This window comes from Palaemon carinicauda, unplaced genomic scaffold (genome assembly GCF_036898095.1).
Source record: "Palaemon carinicauda isolate YSFRI2023 unplaced genomic scaffold, ASM3689809v2 scaffold392, whole genome shotgun sequence".
NCBI classification, from domain to species: Eukaryota; Metazoa; Arthropoda; class Malacostraca; order Decapoda; family Palaemonidae; genus Palaemon; species Palaemon carinicauda.
Window position 1 is genome coordinate 24,114 of NW_027171587.1, and position 24,784 is coordinate 48,897.

General features: G+C 42.9%; 1 long non-coding RNA gene across 4 annotated transcripts; it reads left to right on the forward strand.

The window, feature by feature from the left end:
• LOC137636797 (uncharacterized) lies at positions 1–24,444 on the forward strand. 4 transcript variants are annotated; one of them, XR_011043224.1, is made up of 7 exons: positions 1–79; positions 472–594; positions 993–1,088; positions 7,578–7,992; positions 19,459–19,616; positions 23,157–23,259; positions 24,089–24,444. It is a non-coding gene; the product is annotated as an uncharacterized lncRNA (long non-coding RNA). The 4 variants fall into 4 exon arrangements; XR_011043225.1 differs by having other exon boundaries at positions 15–79; positions 485–594; XR_011043223.1 differs by lacking the exon at positions 1–79 and having other exon boundaries at positions 176–594.
• The last annotated feature ends 340 nt before the right edge of the window (positions 24,445–24,784 follow it).

Genomic DNA, 24,784 nt, shown 5'->3' on the forward strand with positions numbered 1-24,784 from the left:
AGATAAATGTAAACAAACGTTTGAAGGCAGCGAGATCCGAGAGCCAGAGAAGTCATTCCTTATATATATGAAATCAAAGGTAAATTTGGAATAATTTTGTACTCATATGATATAATAGAATAATAATGGCTTAATAATTAAAATAATTACCCCAACATTATATATTAGGCTTAAAAATTGTCTTTTTTTAGGCTTAGCATTGCTGGTAAAGAAATATGCTTTTACGGTCATGTGTACCCTAGGATTGTCTGTGTTTTAGGGCAGTGTTTTTACGTGTTTTGTTTGCTATTTTAGTTGTTTTTATTGTTTTTTAATCATTTGGGACAATATTCTAGCTCGTGGGAGGATGGATCCAGGACTATTGGCCCTAGACAACCCTGGCCATATTGAGGCAACTTGTCGTAGATTAAGGCATTGTTTTACTTGTTTTGTTTGTTATTTTGGTTGTTTTTATTGTTTTTAATCATTTAGGACAATATTCTAGCCTGTGGGAGGATGGATCCAGGACTATTGGCCCTAGACAACCCTGGCCATATTGAGGCAACTTGTCCTGAAGGATGTCTGTAAAGTCATGTGTACCCTAGGATTGGCCAAGTATATTATATCATTATTTTACTTCTTTTAATGATATTTTGATTATTTTTATTGTTTTTAATCATATGGAACAATATTCTAGCCATATTTATATAATTTATTTACACTTAGATTAAAATCGGAATAATTTATAAATGAAAAAGGTGAATATCAATATACAGAAATAAAAGGCGTCTGTTAACAATGACTGTACTGTTAATTCAAATAGCATGTACAGGGCTGTTAATTCTCTATATGATTTCCAGTATTATAAAAAAGGGTATAGATAATAACAGTTTAAAATTTGATGTTTTTTGTCAATATATCGTTCTTTTATTCTACTTAATAGAATGCAAAAATTTACAAATTTTTTGTCAAAAAGAAAAAAAGCTTTAATTCTTTTATCATCTTTGTTTCAGCTGGGGTGTATGTATAATATCCGCCACCTGTATAATGAAGACTTAAGTATACAGCAGTGTAAGGGGGTCGCAGGGGGACGTCAGCCCCCCAGTTAGGTAAGTAGGTAATGACATGGCTTGTATGTTAGGTTAGGTTATGGGGGAGAAGTTTAGTTTAGTAGGCGTCCATATTTTATGGTAACCGGAGGACTGACCTAGGCAGAGGATTGACCCATAATCTCGGGTAAAACTGACCCAGCGTAGTTTGGAGGACTGACCCACAAAGTTTATACTATAGTGCATTTATTATTAAAGTTATTTGATTAAATATAATAACATATGGATTCCATGTATCATTAACACTTGTATGTTGTAATAAAAACTTTTGGTAAATTTTATATAAGAAATCTATACTTAAATCAAATCAATCTGGCTAACGGGTGTGACCTGGGAAGGGAGTCTGGGGTCTTGCCCCCGGCTAGGGGTTGTGACCTGGGAAGGGGTCTGGTGGCTTGCCCCTGGCTAGGGGTTGTGACCTGGGAACTACTAGGTTAGGTTAGGTGGGTTTTATTAGGTTCTGTACAGCTTAACTCCTGAAACTGGTTTTGCTCCTGTGCAAAATACAAACCGTCCGCTCTTTACTATGGAGGAGTATTACGGCAAAGCTAAAACCAGCCGCTAAAGCTTTTTTTCACGGTGTAACAGCCCGCCTCTAGGTAGTGGTCACACTAGCACTAGTGACTAACATTCGCTTTCTATTTCAGCTCGGTAAATACGTATTCTTTTTCTCCCACCAACCTTTTTAACTAGTTTACTGTTAAAAGCAACTGGCCTAATGCTTAATAAAATGCCCATTTGTTTTGAGCTGCCTTCATTGGTTCTCACGGGTTCCCTGTGCAAAGAAGGTTGTGAGGTACGAGAGACAGACCATAGCCGAGTGATGCTTTATTCCTGAGACGGGCAGAGTACATTGACCTGTGCTATCCATCGTTTCTCAGGTTGAACGTCGAGTAGGAAAAGATGTAGGACCCAAAGGGGTTGGTGATGGCTGTCTTTGGAATGTCATCGGGCTGAATGGGGACCTGAAAATAAGACTTTTAAGAGATCTATCTTGGAGAAAATATTGGCTCCGTGAAGGGTCCCGGTGAGATCCTGCATGTTTGGCAATGGGTAGTGGTCAGGTGTCGTGGCCAGATTTAGGAGTCTATAATCACTGCAGGGCCTCCATGTGTAGCGGAGAGGCCTACAGGCTGAACCTCTTTTTACATATTCCCATGCTCTCCGTCTTCAAGGCTTGTTTGGCGTCCTGTAGCTTCTGCAGAGGGAGGGTTCTGAGCCTGCAGTGGATTATCGGGCCTGTCGTTGAGATATGGTGGAATATCCCATGCTTGGCAGGGAACCCCTTCAGTTGGTGGAGCTCGGGTTTGAAGACCTCCAGGAATTCCTGCGGCAGGCAGCCGTATGCATAGGGCGTGACTGAGCACACCCTGGGAAGGCTGGGCCCGCCGCTGGTGAGGTGGTGGGACTGGTAGGTCCTGCGCTCGACTAGTCGTTTGCGACGCACGTCTACCAGCAGTCCGTGGTGAGCGAGGAAGTCGGCTCCCAGGAGGGGCACCTTGACGTCTGCGATCAGGAAAGGCCAGTTGTAATTCCGGGCCCATAATGGATATCCTCAGTGTCCTTGTCCCGTAACAGGTGATGGGGCTGCCGTTCGTGGCAACCAGGGCGACCCTTTCGTCTGATTGGAGGCCTAGGTCATTCTTTGAAGGTGGGAACGTTGACACTGTAGCGCCGGTATCCACTAAGAACCTTTTTCCTGAGTTTACGTCGAGGATGTAGAAGCCCGTGTGATCGGGCCTCGCCTGCTCCACGGTTGCTTGTAGGCATGGTTGCCCACCTAGTTTTTTGGATGGGCGCACGGTTGGACACACTCGGTGGTGCTTGCTGTTGCTCCTGCTTTTTCTTTGAAACTAAGTTTTTTCTTCTTTTTTTCTTAGTATCATAGTTTTTTTCATTTCCTCAATAAATATTTAGTACTTACATAACCTGAAATCAGCTTACCTCCGAATAATAATATGCAGTTTCGTTATTAGCTGTGTCCCCTTGTCCTGTATAAAGTCAAGGGGTGGTGCCCAGTGCTCTGTTCTCTTGACCTATTACTTAGATTTTTGGGCATTCCACAGTTTTACCTTTTCGTGTAGTGAACGTTAGAGTGTGGTCGGCATTCGGACACTAGGCAGTTTTGGTGCTAATTCTGGCCACAGTCCGCAAACCACTACAGCGCTGCTGGCGATGCTGCTGCTGTCCATGCGGCAGGATCCGTGGGCAGGAGTATTGGGGTCTCCCACGGTGGATCGCGTTGACCCCTACTTTGTCTGGCTCCTCCGTGACGGCATTGACAGAGGTGGTGGCGTGTATCTGGCAGTCTAGGCTGCCAGGTGGAGTTTGTTGGCCTTCACGACCAACGATGGCACGTCCAGGTCCTCGGCGCCCTCCAACTGGGTGCGGATACTTTTGGGAAGGCGACGGAGGAAGATCTACCTTGACAGGCTTATCCCCTTGGGCCGCCCATCGCTGTCAAGCTCATTCAGCTGGAGGATGTTCGTCAGTTCGTCCCAGGCTGCTGAGGGATGAATGTCATCGAGGGGCGTTGTCATCAGATCGGGGGCGCTGGGCCCTCGGGTACCGGGAGGTCATAGAGCTTCGTCAATTTCTTCTTCAGGTCTCTGTACCTCATGGGTCCAAGCCTCTGTTTGAGCTAGGAGGAAATTCTTTTAAGTGGGACTGGTGTCAGCATTACCATCACCATGTCCGATCTTATTTCATCAGTGATGTTTGACTCGGCACGCTGAAACCATACTGTTGCTGCGTTAGGTGAGAATGGAGGGAGCTGTAACTTCTGTCCCATCGACATCTGTGTAGCCGTTTGTGTGAATATCGCGCCATGCCCTTTGGTTCCGAGGGGCGAGGTACTGTCGACGTCTGAATCTGTCATCTGACCTCACACTTCGAAACTCAGTAGTGAACCGTATTTTGTCCGCTAACAGAGTAGGAATTCCAAGCAGCTGAGTAATAGCTAATTGCCATTGCAAAACTGCTTTTGGAAACGCCAGAACGCAAAATGTTTTGCGCCGTAATGAGTCCGTCAGTGGCGTTGCGGTATGTGGAGTTGCGAGCTCAAACGATTTCTTTTAAAATCGCCTTTGTGAGTTCGTTAAGGGAAAATCCATAGCAAAACAGGATGTCTGGCCACCTGCGCAGGTCATCCGCAGGAGTCTACCAGGCGAAGTGGCGAGTTTTCTGTGGTTGGTGTCGTGTAAGGGGTATCTCTCCACTCGAAGCCACTATTCCAGCAATAGCGGAGTTCCTCGTGTATTTGCGGGAGGAAATGCGCCTTTCAGTCTCGGCAGTGAAAGGCTATCGCTCAGCCTTAAGTCTTGCCTTCAGGCTCAAAGGAGTGGACATTTCTTCCTCGCGGGAACTTTCTTTACTCAGACGAAGTTATGAACTTACCTGCCTTCTGTCAGAAGTGAGACCACCTCCATGGAACGTAGTTCGAGTTCTCAGGTCTCTAAAGAGACCTCCCTACGAACCATTACGCCAGGCTTCAGATTGCCATCTTACTTGGAAGGCGGTGTTCCTGCAAGCTTTGTCTTTGGCCAAGCGAGTCAGCGAATTACATGGTCTCTCATACGACGTCGCCCATTCAAGGGGATGGGGGGAGGTAACGTTCAGATTCGTCCCTGAGTTTGTTGCCAAGACTCAGAATCCGGGAGTGCTGGACCCTCGGTTCGACACTTTCCAGGTTTCGAGTCTTCCTTCTGTAACAGATGACCCAGACCGTCTCCTACTGTGCCCAGTAAGGAGTCCGAGGTTGTATCTTAAAAGAACAGCTGCAGTTCGTCCCCAGGTGCAAGCCTTGTTTCTGAGCACTGGGAAAACGAAGAGAAGGGTCACCAGGAATACCATCTCAGCCTGGATTCGCAAGGTAATACACCTAGCCTTGCATCCTGACCCTTCTCCGTCACGTCGCCCTAGAGCCCATGATGTCAGGGGCATAGCCACGTCCCTGGCCTTCAAGAAAAATTATTCACTGATGCAGGTCCTGCCAGCTGGGGTGTGGAAGCGTCAGACCACTTTCACAGCCCACTACCTGCAAGACGTGACACACAGGAGGCTCGATACGTTTTCTATCGGCCCTGTGGTGGCTGCACAACAGCTGGTCTAACCTCAGGCTCCTTAATGGACAAGTAGCAGAAGGTTGAGGGCATTGTTACCCGGTTTTAGTCTGCGTAAATGAAAAGGTATGTCTGGCCCTTATTCTTTTCGTCATCCACTCTTCCCTTGGAGAAAGCAGCATCCTGGGTTCTCTGCACAGTTGACCTCAAACCACTGCAGGTAAACCATGCTTCCTTGTGTTCCTAGTATTAAGTGTAGTACTGTCATGTCCCCATACCCTGACGAGGTATTGGGAGAGTCCTAGCCTAGATTTCCATCTGAAGAACTCCAGGTCAACTTCCTAGGATAAGTCACTTCTTCATCTTCGCACACAGCTTACGTAGGTGGCAGCAGTTTCACAGCATGCTAGCGAGGAGCAGGGACTCCTTATTTTCTGAGTACGTAAACACTCGAATATGAAGTCCCCGGGCAAAGCCAAAGCCAGTATGGCAGGGACTTACCGCCCTTCCTAAGGGTTGAGTCACCCTATGTAAATAGGGTGGTTTGTATTTCAGTTATGGAACAAATGAAAAATTTGTAGATAATTTGTATTCTTCCTAACTATACAAACCTTAGCTATTTACACATATGTGACCGCCAGCCCTGTCCCCCGGGATAAGTCCTACCTCTAAGCAAAGTGAAGCACTCACTGTGTGTGAGGGGGGGGTGTTGCAAGCTACCCCTCCCTACGCCCCCACTAACTAGCGGTGGGGTAGTAAACCCTCTTTAAAATTCTCATGGCTCGTCATTCAGCTACTCCGAAGTAATTACCCTATGTAAATAGCTAAGGTTTGTATAGTTAGAAAAAAACAAATTATCTACGAATATGTCATATATATTTGAGGATGTACAGTATATCATGTCCATCAGTCATTCGTTAAAATATATTTATTCCAGCGCAACATAGAAACCTTCGGCGAAGCTGAAACTAGCCGTTGAATGCAAGGTATAACAACCCTCTGCTAGACACTTTTTATTTCGGCTCTGTAAAGACGTATTCTTTGTCCCGCCAAATTTAACTTTATGATTAAAGGCAACGTGCATAAAGCCTTATAAAAAGTCCTTTTTCTTTCAGTGTCTTGTAAGATTTTCGGTGATCAATCTATTCTGAAGAAGTGTTTAAATTCTTTCATTCAACCTTGTTTTGAGTATTGTTTTCCTTTCTGGTCTTCAGCTGCTGACTCTCATCTTCCTTTGTTGGACAGAAACTTACGGTCTATTAAATTTCTTATTCCTGATCTTGATATTAATCTTTGGCACCATCGTTCTCTTGTCGTCAGCACTGGGAGAGACGAGAGGAGGATCACCAAAACATCATCTCTGCTGGACTCATTGAGTCATCAACTACGCTGTGATTCCAGATCCTCATCCCACACGTCGCCCCATGATGTCAGCAGATTACTCTGTGATGCAGGTTGTACAAGCAAGGGTGTAAATGCTCCAGGAGATTTTCACAACCTTTCTCCTGCAAGACGTGACCCACAGGAACTCGATACGATCTCTATTGGTCCTGTGGTGGCTGCACAACAGCTGGTTCTATACCTCAAGCTCCTTATTGGACAAGTAGCAGAAGGTTGAGGGCACTATTACTCGGTTTTAGTCTGCGTGAATGAAAAGGTATGTCTGGCCCTTATTCTTTTCGTCATCCTCCCCTCTCGTGGGGAAAGCAGCATCCTGGGTTCTCTGCATAAGCTGACCTCAAACCACTGCAGGTAAACCATGCTTCCTAGTGTACCTAGTATTAAGCTAATACTGTTGCGTCCCCATACCCTGGTGAGGTGGTATTGGGAAATTCTTGGTTACATCAGTTTTTTCCTACAATTGACTCTGAATAACTTTACCTAGATAGTCGCACTTCTACATGTCTCAACACACAGCTTGCGTAGGCCGCGGACCTTGCATAACAAAGTTTTAGCGAGGGCAGGGCACTCCTTATTTTTGAGTACTAACATACTCAGATAAGGAGGCCCCGGGTAGAGCCAAAAGCCAGATTGGCAGGGACGTCCACCCTTCCTAATGGGTGAGTCACCCCTAATATAGAGCTTGGTTTGTATTCCAGTTACGGAACAAGTGACAAATTCGTAGATAATATGTATTTTTCCTAACTCTACAAACCTTAGCTATTTATGCAAGCTTGCCCGCCAGCCCTATCCCCCTTGAAGTCCTACCTCCAAGGAAAGTGGCTCGTCATTTCAGCTCCGCTGAAAGTATAAACCCTAATAAATAGCTAAGGTTTGTATAGTTAGGAAAAATACAAATCATCTACGAATTTATCATATTTATAGGGCCTCATTGATATGTATCTGTGGGTACAGTATTAAGAAAATAATTTAGATACAATATAGTAGCTATTACATTATTTGTACTTAATGAAATATTCTTTTGCAGATAATGGTGTACGTCGTTGCTTTGAAAGGAAAAACGGCCGTGCATCCAGGCAGGACACTTTTCAACATCACGGAACAGAAAGGGTATCTATGCGTTCTTCCCCTTCTGCCCAGTAAGGAGGCTATCAGATAAGTTTAGGGCATTACAAGATCGAGCGATGATCTTCATAGCTCTGCTTCGGCAACATGCAGAATGATTCCCAGATCTTGTACAACTGCTCACAGAGGCCCCGATGGAGATCCCTCCACTTCCCGACCACCCGTGAAGATTTCCCATTGAGTGATACTATCGCTACGACCTCGCATCTGGAGATTATCCAGCAGCTTCTTGCAAAGAGAGGCTTTTCGAAGCCAGATGCGAAGCACACGGCAGGATAGCTCCATGAGTCATCTGTTTCAGTGTATCAGGCGAAGCGGTAAGTTGTTTGTGGTGGGTGTCGTGGACGGAGTATCTATCCACACAGTTCCTCTAGACCAACAGCCATCTTCTTTGCTCTCATCGAGAACAGACTGATGCCTCTAGGGAGAAAAATAACAAATCAGTTCAGTTCTAGGGGAACTTCCTGTCCATCAATTAGCGAGTCTTATGTCTTCTCAGTCCCGAGTCAAACTTCAAAAGTCGAGTCTAACGAGAGGAACACTATCTGGAAGGGGTTATTAAAAACAAGTGCCTGAACTTGAATCAGTTGAAAAAAAACATGTTTCAGGATGGTATATGATAGGGTTCAAATGTAATTTTTGCGGAGAAGTTTTATTTTGCTGTGCAAGAGACTTTTGGATCAAAGAAAATGGGGTGATTTCAAATGTATTTATATTTGTTTTTATAGGGCATTAAGTATATATCTCTGTGGGTACTGTATTGTAGGAAGAAAAGAATTTAGATACAGTATAGTAGCTATTACATTACTTGTCCTTAATGAAATATTCTTTGTTCCAACACGGAGTACTTACCTCGAACTACTTTCTTAGGAGGATCTGGGATCTCCTCATTAACCGACCAAGAATTTTGCGTAGTTCCCCCCCTCTCTCCGTTACCTTGTTGGGGCGCTCTAGGGCGGAAGGATACTCGCCCCGGGGCGAACCGGGGTCAGCGCGCGAGGCAGCGCTGCTAGGTCTGAGTCGTCAGTAAGCGTCTGGTCGCAGCGTAGATATCATCTCGCCGCTCTCTCTCACTTATCCCGTCCGATCCACCTTATGTACCACGTGTTACTTTGTCTTCCTCATCCCTTGTGCACCACGTGTTCCCTTTGTGTTCTTTACCCTTTCCCTTGTGTTCTTGTGTTGCTTTTGTGTCCGCGTTTCCTTATTATGGAATCCCAGCGTCGTCCCGGGCCCCAAGCTGGTAAGTCTTGCGTGGCCTGGTTTTCCAGGCCGGATGTCAACCCGCACACGCTGTGCGCCTCGTGTCGAGGAAATAAGTGCTCCCCTTCCTCCACGTGCCCGGAGTGCGAGTCCTGGCCAGAGCTTCAGTGGACCCTGTTTGCCACTAAGAAGAAAAAGGCGCCCAAATGATCTCCCAAGAAGGCGGGTCTCATCTCGCCGTTGACGTCTCCCTCAGTGCCTTCGGAGAGAGAGGTTCTCCTTTACCTTGCCCTACCCAGAGTAGGGGACGAGGTAAGTCCGTTGCAGGGAAACAGCCTATTGCCGGTCCCCATGAGTCTGATATCGGGGATTCTGTTAATGTGGGGCCTACGCAGACGGGTGGGGGGTCTGCTAGTGTGGCGGAAGTATGTGTTGTGGACAAAGTCCTGGTGCCCGCAGGACCCGTCTCAAGTGAAGACCCGGTGTGGGGGAAGCCCGAAACAGCTCCTACCCCCCCCCCTCATCGTGGCAGTGTTTTTCAGGTTCAGCGGGTTCCGGGGGCGGTCGGGACAAAGAAAGGAGGACCACGTGTTCTTCGGACCCCGACTCCATTGTTTGGACAGAGCCTAGGATGCCCTTCAGGTCCCCCATGTGGCAGGAAGAGGAGTTCGAGGGCTGGTTTGCCTCTCGAGCCGCTATTTGCACGCCCCCGGCGCCCTCAGCAACGCTTCCTCCAGACTTTATGGAGCCCTTGACCCCGGTATCCAGACCGAGAGCCCCTAGAAGGCTTGTGGTAGAGACAGAAGATTCCAACAGCTCCTCCTCCTCGTCTTCCTCCTTGGACAGCTCCTCGACCTCCAACTTTTCGTCGTCGGACGACTCCGGTGACCAGGACACCAGGAAGAAGAGGAAGAGGTCCAGAAGAAGGAGGGCTAGCTCCCACGCAAGCCCGGCGAGGAAGAAGGCGAAGTCCCTGAGGAGAAGGAGTAAGAAGAAGAGTTCCCCGAGGGGGAGGTTTGTAAGAGTGGCTTTTCACCCTCGCGGGTCGAGCAGGACGGCTGCCGCCCCAGTGCCTGCCTCGGTGGCCGCTGGAGCCGCTTCCGTGACCTTGCCCAGTGTCTCTTAGGCTCCGCCCGCCTGTTGGGTGCAGTCATTGGCACACTTTCCCTTGCCTGGCAAATCATCGGCTCCATCCGCTCCCAGAAGCTCGGCCCCACGCCGCTTCGTCGCACCAGCTCCGTCCAAGTTACGGAACCTGCCGCTATCGCGACCTTCAAGCAGCTCCATTCGGTTCTCCCCTGGAGGGGGTAGACCCATGACGGCTACCCCCACCCCGGCGGCTCCAGCCGTGACGGAGACAGCCGCTCCACCAACCCGTCAAGAGGGAAGGGATACCTCCGCGCCCACGGATCCCTCCATCTTCGAAGATGCTTCCGACACGGAGGTGCAAGTAGTGGAGGAGTTGCTAGACACCGGCGAGTGCTCCCCGGACGAGGAGCCTTCGTACAGAAAAATTCTGCCCCTCATTCGCCACCACCATAGGCTGGACGAACCACAGCCGTCTTCGGAACAAGCTTGGCTGTTATGTCTGGGCAGGATGGTTGACAATCCTGTACAACAGAAGCCATCCCTGATCTTAGCGCCTGACATTGCCCTGGGGATGGAGCACGTTGATCAGTTTGTGTCGGGCCCTAATAACTCCCTGAGATCCCAGGGTTCCTTCAAGCTCCTACCGGGACTGAGGACCCAAAAGAAATTTTATGTGCCAGACGGGCGGCACTCAGGGCCCTGCACAATGGAAGAAGCCGTCGCTACTCTGAACCAGGGCAACACAGATGAGCGCAGACTTAATGCACCAGTGGTTTTCTCTCAAGCAGAGGCCGCCATGATGGAGGACACCGCTCAGGACATAGTCAACGTGACCTCATGGCTGGACTGGTGGGCGTGCACCCTAGCAGGGTTTCAACTGGCGCACGACCTATCGGTCCCGGAGAACCAGGCCCTCTTACAAGAACTGATCCGTTTGGGGGGGGGGGGGGGGGGGAAGGCGATGAAGTTTCTCACCTTCCAGTTCCTTACCCAGACGGCGAACTGGGTTCTGAGGAGGAGGGACACAGTGCTGAACAGACTCCCCCGTAGACTCCCTGAGCGGGAAGCTAAATTCCTGAGGAATGCCCTGGTCTGGGGCGAGACCGTGTTCACCCTTCAGGCGGTGGCGGAGACGCTAGAAAGAGTGGGTAAATTGAAGTTCGTCCGAGCCCAGGCAGCCGGCGACAAGGCGGCCCTCACACAGGAGATCATCAGCGGACGGGGCCTACCCGCCCATGCCTCCGGCTAGGCAGGAGGCCGCCTCCCCTTCCTTGCATCAATCCCCACGGCCCTCCCGCAGGAGCGGTGCCCCAGCCCAGGCCTCCTTTAGTCCTAAATGTTCCGGCTCAAGGAGAGGCCGTTCTAACCGTCTCCCCAGAAGGAGATAGGGAGAGGGGGCCCCCACACCTTCCCACGCCTCAGGTCGGGGATGCCTCAAACATTATTGGCAAGCATGGCGAGACAACGGTGCGGATCCCTGGACGGTGACAGTCCTCAGGGAGAGATACAGAATTCTTTTCCTGTCAGAACCGCCCCCTCTGATCCCCGAACATCGAGCAGAATGGCTGGCACCTAAGGACACCGAGAAGAGAGCAGCCCTGTAAGGGGAAGTGGCAGCCATGTTGAGCAAGGGAGCTCTACAGCCCGTCCAGGAAGCATCCCCAGGATTCTACAGCAGGCTTTTGCAGATGATGGTGTTCGTTGTCGCTTTGAAAGGAAAAATACCTTTAGAATTTCTTATTCTATTCCATCTACCCAACGGGTTCTCCAACAAGAGAGATGGATGTTTTGAGAAGACACATCTGATGGGAGAAGATAGGTTCTTACGTGGTGCTAACATTTTGAAGGCAAGTATCACAGATAGGGATCATTGGTGTTAAATTTTACCATACGACTGATTTTTTTTATAGTTCTGGATCTTCAGTACCAGATCCCCGGGTGTTTTGACAGGATGCTTTTCAAAGTCACGGGACAGAATACATGTAGACGTCTTTGCGTTCCTTCCCTTCTGCCTAGTAAGGAGGCTATCGAACAAGTTAGGGCATCGCAAGATCAAGTGATGGTTCCCTGATCTTATATAACTGCTCACTCGGACAACCACATGTAAAGTTTCCATCGAGCGATATAATCGCTTTGACCTCACATCCTGGGATTATCCAATAGCTGCTCGCAAAGAGAGACTTTTTGAAGCCAGTTGCGAAGCACATGCCAGGTTATCTCCAGTAGTGTTCTTCCACAATCTATCAGGCAAAGTAATGAGTTGTTTGTGTTGGGTGTCGTGGACAGAGTATCTCTACACACAGTGCCTTTAGACCAACAATAGCAGAGTAGAATTCTTATTAAATATCAGGTTGGAAAACTGTTTGGTGTCGGCGGTGAAAGTCCTTGAAGCTAATCTTCAAGCTGAATGTAGGTAACATTCCCTTCTTGACCAAATTCTCTCTCCTCACACAGAATTCTGAGTGCACCTGCCCACACTCGGAAGTCTTTAAGCTGAACGGAATTATCATTTCCTTCTCGACGGAATTTTCTGTCATCATACGGAACTTTGCGGTGATAGGCTATCGCTCGGCCTTGACGATGATCTTTAAGCTAAACGGAATTAACATTTCCTTCTTGACGGAATTTTCCGTCATCATACGGAACTTTGAGCGCACGTTCCCTCACTCGGAAGTCAAACCCCCGCCTCCGTGGAATGTTATCAAAGTCTTACGTTCTCTGAAAACAGCCTTTTCTGGGCCTCTTCGTCACGCCTCTGACTGAGACTTTACTCTGAAGACTGTCTTCCTTCTAGATTCTGTCCTCTGGCAGGAGAGTCGGTGAGCTGCATGTATGGGAGTAGAAATGACACAGCTTCATCCCTGAGTTTATAGCCACGACTCAAAATCCGGCTGTAGCGGATCCTAGATTCGGGCCCTTCTGGAATGAGAGTCCCCGGTGGGTAGCAAATGAGCCTAATCAATGATTACTCTGCCATGTGAGAGCACTGAGGAAATACGTAAAAAAAACGGCAAAAAACCCATCGTCAGATCAGCGGGTTCTTTGTAAGCACAGGAAGAACCGAAAGGAAGATCATGAGATGTATAGTTTCTTTCTGGATCAGACAGGTCATCGAAAAGGCCATTCCAAATGACCTCTCACTTCTGATCGATGTCCGTGTGCACACGTTGTCAAGTCTATGTACATCCCTGGCATTTGTAAGAATTTCAGTGACACAGGTCTTGCTAGTTGGCGTGTGGGAAACGAGTAACATTCATCGTCCACTACCTGCAAGTTGTGAAGAGCGGAAGATTTTTGTGTTGTGGTGGAACCAATGACAATTTTGGAAATCATTTTTATTTCTCCTTGGTATATAAACCTGGAGCTCTGTACACATACTGGGTCTGCCATCGTCTACCCTTGAGAAGTCCTGCCGCAACGGCAAAGTGACGGTCAGTCCCTAGTGCTGGTGTGAGCGGGGTGGCTAGACTACCCAACTACTCCCCCATCCGTTAACTAGCGTAGGGTAGTAACACCTTGCAAAAGTTTTAAACTCTAGTTTCAGTTCCTCCAAAATAAATACTCCTATGAAAAGAGCTGTAGGTTTTTATAGCTAGGAAAAATACAAATTTCGAAATTCATAATTTGTACAAGAAATTTGGACAATATGCATACAGTATTAACAACCATAAAATTATGCTTTATTAGGCAAGGATGAGTCCTATTGTTTATTAACCCTGGATAGGTACGGTCCTCGGACACCCCTTTAAGGGTATACTCGGACGCGAACGACCCCGACGCCAAAAAAAATTCTTGAAAAATCAGTTTTTGCAGTAACCTCCTTTTTTCTTTTGCCAAAAAAAACTTCAATGAATGCTTAAAACAACTGTAAAGATAAATACTACTCATCTGCAGAAAAACTATTTATTATAAATATTCTAAAAAATTAAGTAGAAAAAAAAAGACCTGACATAAAAATTCATAAAAAAAAAGTTTATACATATATACACAAATCCTTTTAGGAATTGATTCTTGAATGTTTAGGACACATCTTGATGTATTTTGGATGAAGTCAGACCCATGGAGGTGAAGATCTGAAATGAGAAAAAAAGGGTAACTTTTTTTGGCCAAAAAATATTGTCCAAATTTCATGAATTTTTTTGGGTACCCAAATGAAATAGGAAGTGGCTAATTTTTTTAGGGAATAAACATATGTTATCCTAAAATAGAAATATGTAAAAAAATCTTCATTTTTTTGTAAATTACATTTATATCAGGGGCCATATCTAAAGGTAATTTTTTGAGTACTTGGAAATTTCGTAAAAAAATACATATATTTAATATATAATATGATATTTATGCAGGTAAAAATATACCAAAATATCACAAATTCTATAGGGAACAAGAATATATATAGATAGGGCAGCTTACGCTTCGGATATGTCCACAAAATGGCCGCCAACCACACTGACTCAGACTCCCTAATCTGCCACTTGAAATGTAGGAAGGGTATGTCAATTTCAAGGTGTTATTTACTAATCTAATTATTATTGGATATGCATAAAAATTGTATGGTGGGTTGCTGGATAATTGTCGATTATTTTACGACTATAAAATTAAAATTCTGACCCAAAAATTTTTTTTTGAAGGGAAATAAAATCGAAAAAAAAATGTAAAACAATATTTTAGCTAAAAAAAATTGATGATATTCAATCAAAAAAAAAGTAAACAAAATTTTCCGACAAATAAACATCTAGAGGAATCATTACTCTGTGATAGTTCCTTAGTACGTAGTAATTTTGAAAGAATGGGGAAAAAACGAAAAAATGGCAATCACCGGAAAATCAAACACATACCTATATATACGCCATATCTGGCTAAAAAAAAGATAGGCATGGGTAGCCAGATCATCTAGAAACACTTTCCAACACTATAAAAATATAAGTTTTGCGACACTACTTGCCAATTCCTTACGGTAACATGACTAAGCAAAAAAATGCAAAACAAATAAAAAGGGGCACTCGTGGAAAAATGGCCATTCTAATATACGGCATTTCAGAAAAAAAAAATTTCAGCCACGTGCTAGGCAAACCATCAAGGCATATTTTCCGACAAATAAACATATAAATGAAATATTACTCTGTGATAGTTCCTTAGTACGTAGTAATTTTGAAAGAAATGGGAAAAAACGAAAAAATGGCAATCACAGGAAAATCGAACACATACTTATATATACGCCATATCTGGCTAAAAAAAAAATAGGCATGGGTAGCCAGATCATCTAGAAACACTTTCCAACACTATAAAAATATAAGTTTTGCGACACTACTTGCCAATTCCTTACGGTAACATGACTAAGCAAAAAAATGCAAAACAAATAAAAAGGGGCACTCGCGGAAAAATGCCCAACATTCTAATATACGGCATCTCAGATAAAAAAAAAGACATGCACGTGTTAGCCCAACCATCAAGGCACACTTTCTAACACATAAACATGAAAAAAAAATCAATAATATACGGCAATTCCTTACTACGTAGTAAATTTTTACAAATATTGAAAAAAAAACAGAAATTGGCAACCGCAGTTAAATACCCAATATACCAATAACTACGTCGTGTCTGACAAAAACAAAATCACGCATGGGTAGCCAGATCATCTAGACACACTTTCCAACATTAAAAAAGCAAAAGTTTTACGACCCTATTTCGCAATATCTTACGGAAAAATGACTTGGCAAAAAAATGAAAAAAAATTAAAAAGGGACACTCGCGGTAAAATGCCCGACATTCTAATATACGACATCTCAGATAAAAAAAAAGACATGCACGTGTTAGCCCAACCATCAAGGCACACTTTCTAACACATAAACATGAAAAAAAAATGAATAATATACGGCAATTCCTTACTACGTAGTAATTTTTACAAATATTGAAAAAAAAACAGAAATTGGTAACCGCAGTTAAATACCCAATATACCAATAACTACGTCGTATCTGACAAAAACAAAGTCATGCATGGGTAGCCAGATCATCTAGACACACTTTCCAACACTAAACAAGCAAAAGTTTTACGACACTATTTGGCAATATCTTACGGAAAAATGACTTGGCAAAAAAATGAAAAAAAATGAAAAAGGGGCACTCGCGGTAAAATGGTCCTCGTGGTGATGAACGACATTTTAACTAAAAAAAAAAACATGCACATGGTAGCCAAACAATCCACCAAGACTTTCCACAACTGATAACCTATACAAGTTGCACCATTCTATGACAATTTCATAATACGTAATAACTTTGATAATTATGCAAACTACCTCAGAAGGGTAAACTCGGACGCGAACGACCCCGACGCGTCTCAGAAATCGGGGAAGGAGTACAGCTACAGCAATGCACATCTGGACACTACTAGAGCGTGTAGGGGAGACACCTCCTGCAGGTCGATCACCCACAAATTCAGTCACAGGGGTGAGTCACGTGAGAAAAACCTGTTTTTTTTTGACGCTCGGGGTCGCAAACGACCCACCGTACCTATCCAGGGTTAACTTGCCCCTTCTATTTATTCCTTTTCTCCTTTGTCCTTGCTGTGGTTTGTTCCTACACGAGTACAGACTATCGAACGTACTTGTCTCGTTCGCGAGGTAAAAGGTTTAAGGAGTCCACAGATCTCTAGACACTGTGGAGGATTAATTTTATTTGCTTTGGTTTTGCCAAATCGCGCACGTGCGCGAGAGAGAGACAGACAGAGAGAGAGAGAGAGGGAGAGCGGGTGCGAGTATGCATATGTTTGCATGTGTGTGTCTGCGGTGCGCGCCACCGAACGAGGGGTATTTAGTATAATGATTGTTTGTAGTGGGAAAGACTGTTGGTATAATTGAGGTTGTTTGTTTACATTTTTTAGCAAGGTTAAGGCGGTGATGAATGTCTTGGGTGAATGCAATTGACGGTAGCAGGAGTCGGTTGTGTCCTGAATGCTGGAATATTATCTTTTTCATCAACCAGCCGCCTTGGAAGTGATTTTTTTGTATTAGTGTAAGTACAGTGTTTTCATTTATCTTTGTTGGGCGCGATCGTGAATGATAAAAAGTTTATTATTTATCTTTGATTATAGTGCGATAGTTCAGTTAGCTAGGAGTGTTTGTAAGTTTTTCTTTTTTTCATTTGCAGGACGTAATTCCTCCTTTGGACTCCTTTGGAGTTTTTGTTTGTCCATGGACTGTTGGTTGCCTTCCGTACATTTATAGATAGATTGATGACGACCCCATACGTTTGATCATTTGTTGATTTAGATATAAAGTGAACCCTCGCTACTTCGCCGTTCGACCATCGCGGATTCACCACTTCGCAGATTTTTTTCATAACCCATATATATATACATATTGGTAATAACAAAATCAACATACTGTATTGAATAATCAATATAATCGATGCAAAAACTAACCTATACACAGATGTGTACAGTAAATGCGTTTGTTTCTTCATTATGATCAGAGAAGCGTAAACAAAACATTGGTTGCCATTTTTTATCGTGCTTTTTGGCGTGTTTAGGAAACGCATGATATAAAATCGCCTTTAATATTTGTGCCTGTTTTAGTTTAGGGTACTGTAGTACATGCATTAAGTGTTCTGTACATTAAAGGGTAGTTTGTTAACAGTACTACGTACAAGGGAAGGTTTTAAAAGTCTGAATATACATATTAAATAAATAGGTAAATATGGTTTCACTACTTCGCGGATTTTCACCTATCGCGGCCGGGTCTGGAACCTATCTGCCGCAATAAACGAGGGTTCACTGTAGACCGCTTTTGGATAACTCTTGATGACCAAGCTTAATATAAGTTCCGGAGGATGATGATGACGACACTGGTTTGGCCTGGATATGGATATGATATTCTGAGAGTATAAAGTTAAGCGATTGCGCAGTGGGGTAATACTCTTTGCCAGGAAGTTGTAGCAGTGGGCTAGGGCTGTTATGCGTATGTGGACGACGGTGACCACTCACACATATATTTAATACTTAAGTGTTTTCGCTTGTTGGTGTGATTAATTGTTGCTGCTTTATGGCATATGGTTGAAGGCTTAGTGTTTAGGGTTTTATTTTAGTTTTTAAGTGTTTTTTTGGTACTGTGTGTGGACTGTCGGTGTTGGGTTAGAAAATGGATATTGTTTTCCGATTATTGGTGAGTTCTGTGTACCCACACGCACCGTTATACCATATATATAAAATAGACTGTTGTTATTTTTGTCTGTTTTAGTGTCAAGTCTATGTTTAGTGATGTGTGATTTTTTGCTTGTGTTTAATTTGTAAGCAATATAGTTTTAAGGTTATGTTTTGTTTTACTGTTCCCTTTGTGCAATAGTCCAGTTGACGTAAAAGTCAGGGGAAAGTTTGCGTTGTGAGACAATTTGTTTGTCTGAGTGATCAAGGGTGTGGGGGTTTGTTTTTGTTTACATCCCGCCACAACACTTTAGTTCATGGTCCTGTACTGGCTGTTCAATTAGTTATGTAGTTATCTCAGCTCCCCACAGATGACGACGACGATAATAATTTTTTTTTGTTTTAATTATTTTAATATTTTGATAACAACGATGGTGATGATGATTTTAACAATCTTAATAATGATAATAACGTTGATGGTGACCGTCACGATAGGAATCATATTCTCTACAGTAATGCATAATAATCTTTCTTTTTCCTCTCTTGGGGATGAAGCAGTCAAGCCGTGACTCGATGCAGGTATTGTACTATTCCTTCCGAGCTCTATTCTTAGAATCTAATGAAGTATTTCCATTGTCCTCCCTTGACAAGAGGGAGGGTAGCTGATTATGTACCTACCCATTGAACATCACATGCCCATACTGCTATCCCCTTCAGGGGAAAGGATTCCTCATGATGGGCAAATAATAAGGTGGAGTCTTCTCCCTTGCTATCATCTAGAACAGACCGACGCCTCCAGGGAGGAAAAATAACCAATCAGTTCGGTTTTAAGGGAACTTCCTGCCCACCAATTAGTGAGTCTACCTATTTCTAATGAGGTCCACTTGTCGATAACTACCTTGTTAACAGCTGTTCCAGTAAAGTTGAAGACATATCCTATTTTAAAGGACTCATGTTTGCGTAGCTAGGAAAAGTTCAAGTTTCTTTTGAAATTTGTATTGATTTTATTATGTCCTTTTGATATCTAAAAGTTCACTTTGGTTGGCTATGCGCCATAAATTCTTTAAGGGGGAACACTATCTGGGAGGGTCATTAAAAAAACTGCCTGAACCTGAATCAGTTGAAAATAAACATGTTTCAGGATGGTATGTGTGATAAGGTTTAAATATATGCTTGTAGAGAATTTTTATTTTGCAAGAGACTTATATTAAAGAAAATGCTGATATTTCCAATCTATATTTTTGTATTTATAGGCCTCATTTACATATTTTTATGGGTACAATAGTAAGAAAAGAATTTAGTAACTGTATTGTAGCTATTACATTACATGTACCTAATGAAATACCCTTTTTTGCAGATCATGGTATATGTTATTGCTTTAAAAGGAGATACGCCTTCAGGGTTCCTAAAGCACTGATTTACCCAGGGGTTTCTCCAACAAGAGAGAGAGAGAGATGTTTTAAGGCACACATGATGACAGAAAATACATTCCTACATGATTCCTACATTTTGAAGGCAAGTATCACAAATTTTTACCATACGACTGATATTTTCATAGTCCTGGTTCTTCTTTTTTAGGGAGCGTTTGTGCTAAATGAAACAACGGTGTCTATAGGGTATGCAGTCTGTACGATTTCTGACCAATTTCATTTCAATTTTGCTCAACCCAATACTATTCGGTACACTTTTAAGGTAGAATTGACAAATTCATTTAACCCCACTGAGAAAACATATCTGCTGAATTTCTAATAGATCTGCTTTTCCGTTCAAAATATATAAAACATCTTAGCCCTTAGGAAAGATGTCTTCCAGATTACAGTACACCACTTAATTGAAATGCCAAGACCTCTGGTCTTAACCTGGCTACCGGGTACTGCTTAGAAGTAATGGCTATCCCAAAATCCAAGGCAAGAGGGCTCTTGATAAACAATATATTGAGTTTTGATCCTCCCCAACCAATTAGATACCATAAAGGTTGGCCAGTGAATTTGTTATTTATCTTGGAAAAGTAGACATTGCTCCAAATAAGAATGACTGTACCTGGTTGTCACCAGAATAATAGACTTTGCTTTGGCCCTAATGCTAAGGACATTAACCGTGGTGTAACATTCCGAGAAATTAAAGTGCTTCTGGTTATCGCTTTATCGCCACGACTGGATATATTTACTGCTGAAATTTCTATTAAGTAGATCCTAATCTATAAATTTTCCTTTGCTTTTTCATCCGTCCTTTTGCCTTTATGTATATACTACTCTGACTTCGGAGGTAGCAGCAGTAGGGAAGCTTCATCTGTGGTGGATAACGGGGGAGGGTGGGCTGTGGCACCCCTAGCAGTACACAGCCGAACTCGGTTGAGTCCCTTGTCAGGCTGGGAGGAACGTAGAGAGGAAAGGTCCCCTTTTTTGTTTCATTTGTTAGAGGTCGGCTACCCCTCAATTTCCTTGGTAGATAATGCTGATGATGTACTATTCTAACTAATGGTCTCTTTGATTCAGTTTTCCTCAAGTTTGTTTTTGTAGCCCAGGGAACAGCAGATGATGATGATGATGTACTACTCTAACTAATGGTCTCTTTGATTCATTTTTCCTCAAGTTTGTTTTTGTAGCCCAGGGAACAGCATATAGCATTCCCCCAGCCTTCTCATTGATACTGTGATCTTTGGATATTGATCTTAGTCCTTTTAGGCATTTTTGTAGAAGATCTTCCTTATTGTTTACAAGATTTTAGTCTTTACAGTAGAAGAGATCTTTAGACTACACTACAGTACTCACGATTTTATGTTAAGTTATAAGGTACTCATTTACTAGTTTAGTTTAGCAATCTTTTCATTTCGTCCATGCTTTTGTAGCTTAATACTTTATTGCTTTGGTGCAATGCTTTGTATCTGAGGGAGCGGATATGTTGCGCACTTTTGAAGGGTGGCTCTTGCACCACAAAATTATTTGTTTCTTAGTCTACTTCTTGCATAATGTTCCCACATCTTTTTAACCCTTTTACCCCCAAAGGACGTACTGGTACGTTTCACAAAAGCCATCCCTTTACCCCCATGGACGTACCAGTACGTCCTCGCAAAAAAATGCTATAAAAATGTTTTATTTCATATTTTTGATAATTTTTTTTGAGAAAATTCATGCATTTTCCAAGAGAATGAGACCAACCTGACCTCTCTATGACAAAAATTAAGGCTGTTAGAGCAATTTAAAAAAAATATACTGCAAAATGTGTTGGGGAAAAAATAACCCCCAGGGGGTTAAGGGTTGGAAATTTCCAAATAGCCTGGGGGAAAAAGGGTTAACCTCAAAGATCCCTGCACATTTGGATTTCGTAACCACAAGCGTCTCTTGTAGTGATAAAAGTGATACCTGCTGTATTTGTTTCACGTGTCATTCACCCTTTTTCTGCTAACGTTTCTTCCCCGTTACCATCTTGATGCTTAGGCGGTTTTGCTTTCTTGATTCTCCTTCCTCTCAAACTCCATTCCATGTGAAATATTTCCCTGTTGAAAGCAGCGCCATATTTTCCCTTTCTATATTCTTGAAAATAGATAAAAGGCAATGTTGTTGGTCTTCGTTGGATGGCATAAGTGGCCCCCTGTAGTCTGTTACTGTTTGTGCCTCCATTGGGGTTAGTATACAATAGCAATGTTGTACATACATACATATACCAAAGGCACTTCCCCCAATTTTGGGGGGTAGCCGACATCAACAAGAAACAAAACAAAAAAGGGGACCTCTACTCTCTACGTTCCTCCAGCCCCCTGTGGCCGCGGGGGCATAAAACAATTAGAATAGCGCCAACGTTATCCCTGCGTGTCGTAAGAGGCGACCAAAAGGGACGGGACGAGGGGGCTGGGAACCCCCTCTCCTGTATAAAAAATCCTGTGAGACAGCAACAAAGCAATGTTGTAACTTACGGTATATTCTGTTTTTGTTTGGTCCTTTTAAAGTTTGCTGATTGTCAGGATGTAGCTGTTGAGTTTGGAGTACTATGGACCAAAATAAACATACACATATACAAATTACCTTCACCAACGAGGTTGTAAAATAACCTGTTTATTTATGTTTGTCTATTAGTAGTGTTATGTCAGACTCTTCAAATTTTAACAGCGAACAGCGGATAGGAAGAAACCCATCAAGTTTTTGCAGGTATTTGATACAGTACTGTAAATTCATTCACGGTTAACTTGTGTAAAAGGGAAAGCTTGGTCCATAGGCTCGAGTAAAATGTTGACAATCTCTGATTGCTCTTCCTACTCGTTTTAGATTTGATTCCATTCTGTTCGTACACATGTACAGTTACATACATTCACTTGTACAGTACTGTGATAACGAGGTTTTAGCTTCAGACTGACCTCTAGACTAGTTTTATAGAACAGCTGTTACACCTATACTGTAGTCAAAATATTTGAAGAAAAAACCCCAATCTCTATCTAAATAAATGTAACTAGTTAATGATACCAATGCTCTCTTTTAACAAAATTAAATTTCTCTCTGACTAAAATTCTTTGAAAATATTTTTCTCTCAGCTCTCGTCTCACCATAGCTTCCCTCCAACAATACTTCTACACGAAATCATATCTTACTGTATCTAAAACCCTTCCTACAACAGTTCCCACCATCTCATCTCCAACCTTTTCATTCTTAGATATTAAATTCATGTTAATATATATATATATATATATATATATATATATATATATATATATATATATATATATATACCATAATACTAAAATATGATTTTTGGAACCAATATGAGTCCTTAATATACTGTCAAAAAGACTTCAAAATAAATCTTTAAAAAAATGTCGACACGAGTGAAGGTCCATGTAAGTGTTAGATTCAGCACTGTGTACTGCTGTAACACCCCGCAAAATTGGTGACTTTTTAGAGAGCCAATAAAGATCTATGCGTTTTGCATTATAGTCTTGGGATGGTTTATTGCACCAGGTAAATCTGTCTGTTTGTAGCATTTATTTGCACTTAAGTAAATTTTTAATAAATTTTTCATAATCTGATAAACTGTAATTAATAATTTATAGCTCTTTATTTGCAGGTTACCGTTATGGCTATAGCGCATTTGTGTATGTAGCTTCCGTAAAGAAAAGCTTTCTCGAGTCTTGATTGCCATTATAAGGAGATCAACAATGTGATAAGAGGTAAATATGTCAAATGTACCAGAGTATTGGAAGTTATTATTTTATAGTCAGTATTTGAAACTCCTTACAAAAGGATGTCCAAAGAATTTAATCTCGACTAAGGTGGGTATCACCATCAGTGCGTTACTTGTCTGTACAGTATCTTTTTGGGCCAGTAGCTATGCTTAATTTTTAAACTTTCTCTATACATGGGTGATGAATGTACTCCCAGGCCCCATTGTTGAACCTCATATCCCAAATTCACAATTTAAAATGGGGCCTTTTTTTGGTCTTAAACTGTCCCTTGAGTTCACCTACCTGTCCTCTCATCGTGACTTGAATTTAAACTGTGTTCTTTTTAATTTTGTGTTATTCTCAAAGTTATTAGATTTGAACCTAGCATTGTGTAAGCAAAGTTAAACTCAATTTCTATATCAGACAACATTAGTGTCGTCTTAAGACTTAGGCAAACCTTTGTTTTCAGCCTCTGAGGTTTAGTTGTTTAAATTACTAACCTTAGAATTAATTTAATATTAGTTGGAACTTTTCATTCTTACCAACTTTTGTATTGGGAAAAATATGATGGGTACAGTACTGTCTTTAAGTCTAGAGTTGATTTTTAAAATTATTGATAAGGGTATCCTAATTATAGTAGGGTCACTGTAATTTAATATTAGTTGGAACTTTTCCAGTCTTACACAACCCTTGTGTGGGAAAAATATATGATGGGCTCAGCCCTTTTTTGAATGTCTACTGTTATGGTTATTTTCAAAATAATTGACATCTGATTAGAGTATCATTGCCATAATTTTTTTACATCTAAACTCACTGCGTTCGTTGCAATTTTCAGGTGGCTGCCCCAACCCAGCCTGTGAATTATCACTTTCAAGTTTGGCGACACTTTTGCTGAATAATGTGACAAGAATCTTGTTGTTTGAAAGTCTGCTCAAGAGAAAACCTTCTTCAATTTCAAGCCATGCAAGATTCATAGATGCACGAAAAATCTTTTTAATATAGAAATCACACTTGTCTAACCCTTAGCGGTGTTTAGAAAGAAGAAATGCTAGCTAGCCCCTTTTGACAAATTATACTTTGGTTTTGTCATCTTTTAGGTACCATCCATCCATATACCAAAGGCACTTACCCCAATTTTGGGGGGTAGCCAACATCAACAATGAAACAAAACAAAAAGGGGACCTCTACTCTCTACGTTCCTTCAGCCTAACCAGGGACTCAACCGAGTTCAGCTGGTACTGCTAGGGTGCCACAGCCCAACCTCCCACATTATCCACCACAGATGAAGCTTCATAATGCTGAATCCCCTACTGCTGCTACCTCAGTGGTCATCTAAGGCACCAGGGGAAGCAGCAGGGCCTACCGGAACTGCGTCACAATCGCTCGCCATTCATTCCTATTGCTAGCACGCTCTCTTGCCTCTCTCACATCTATCCTCCTATCACCCAGAGCTTTCTTCACTCCATCCATCCACCCAAACCTTGGCCTTCCTCTTGCACTTCTCCCATCAACTCTTGCATTCATCACCTTC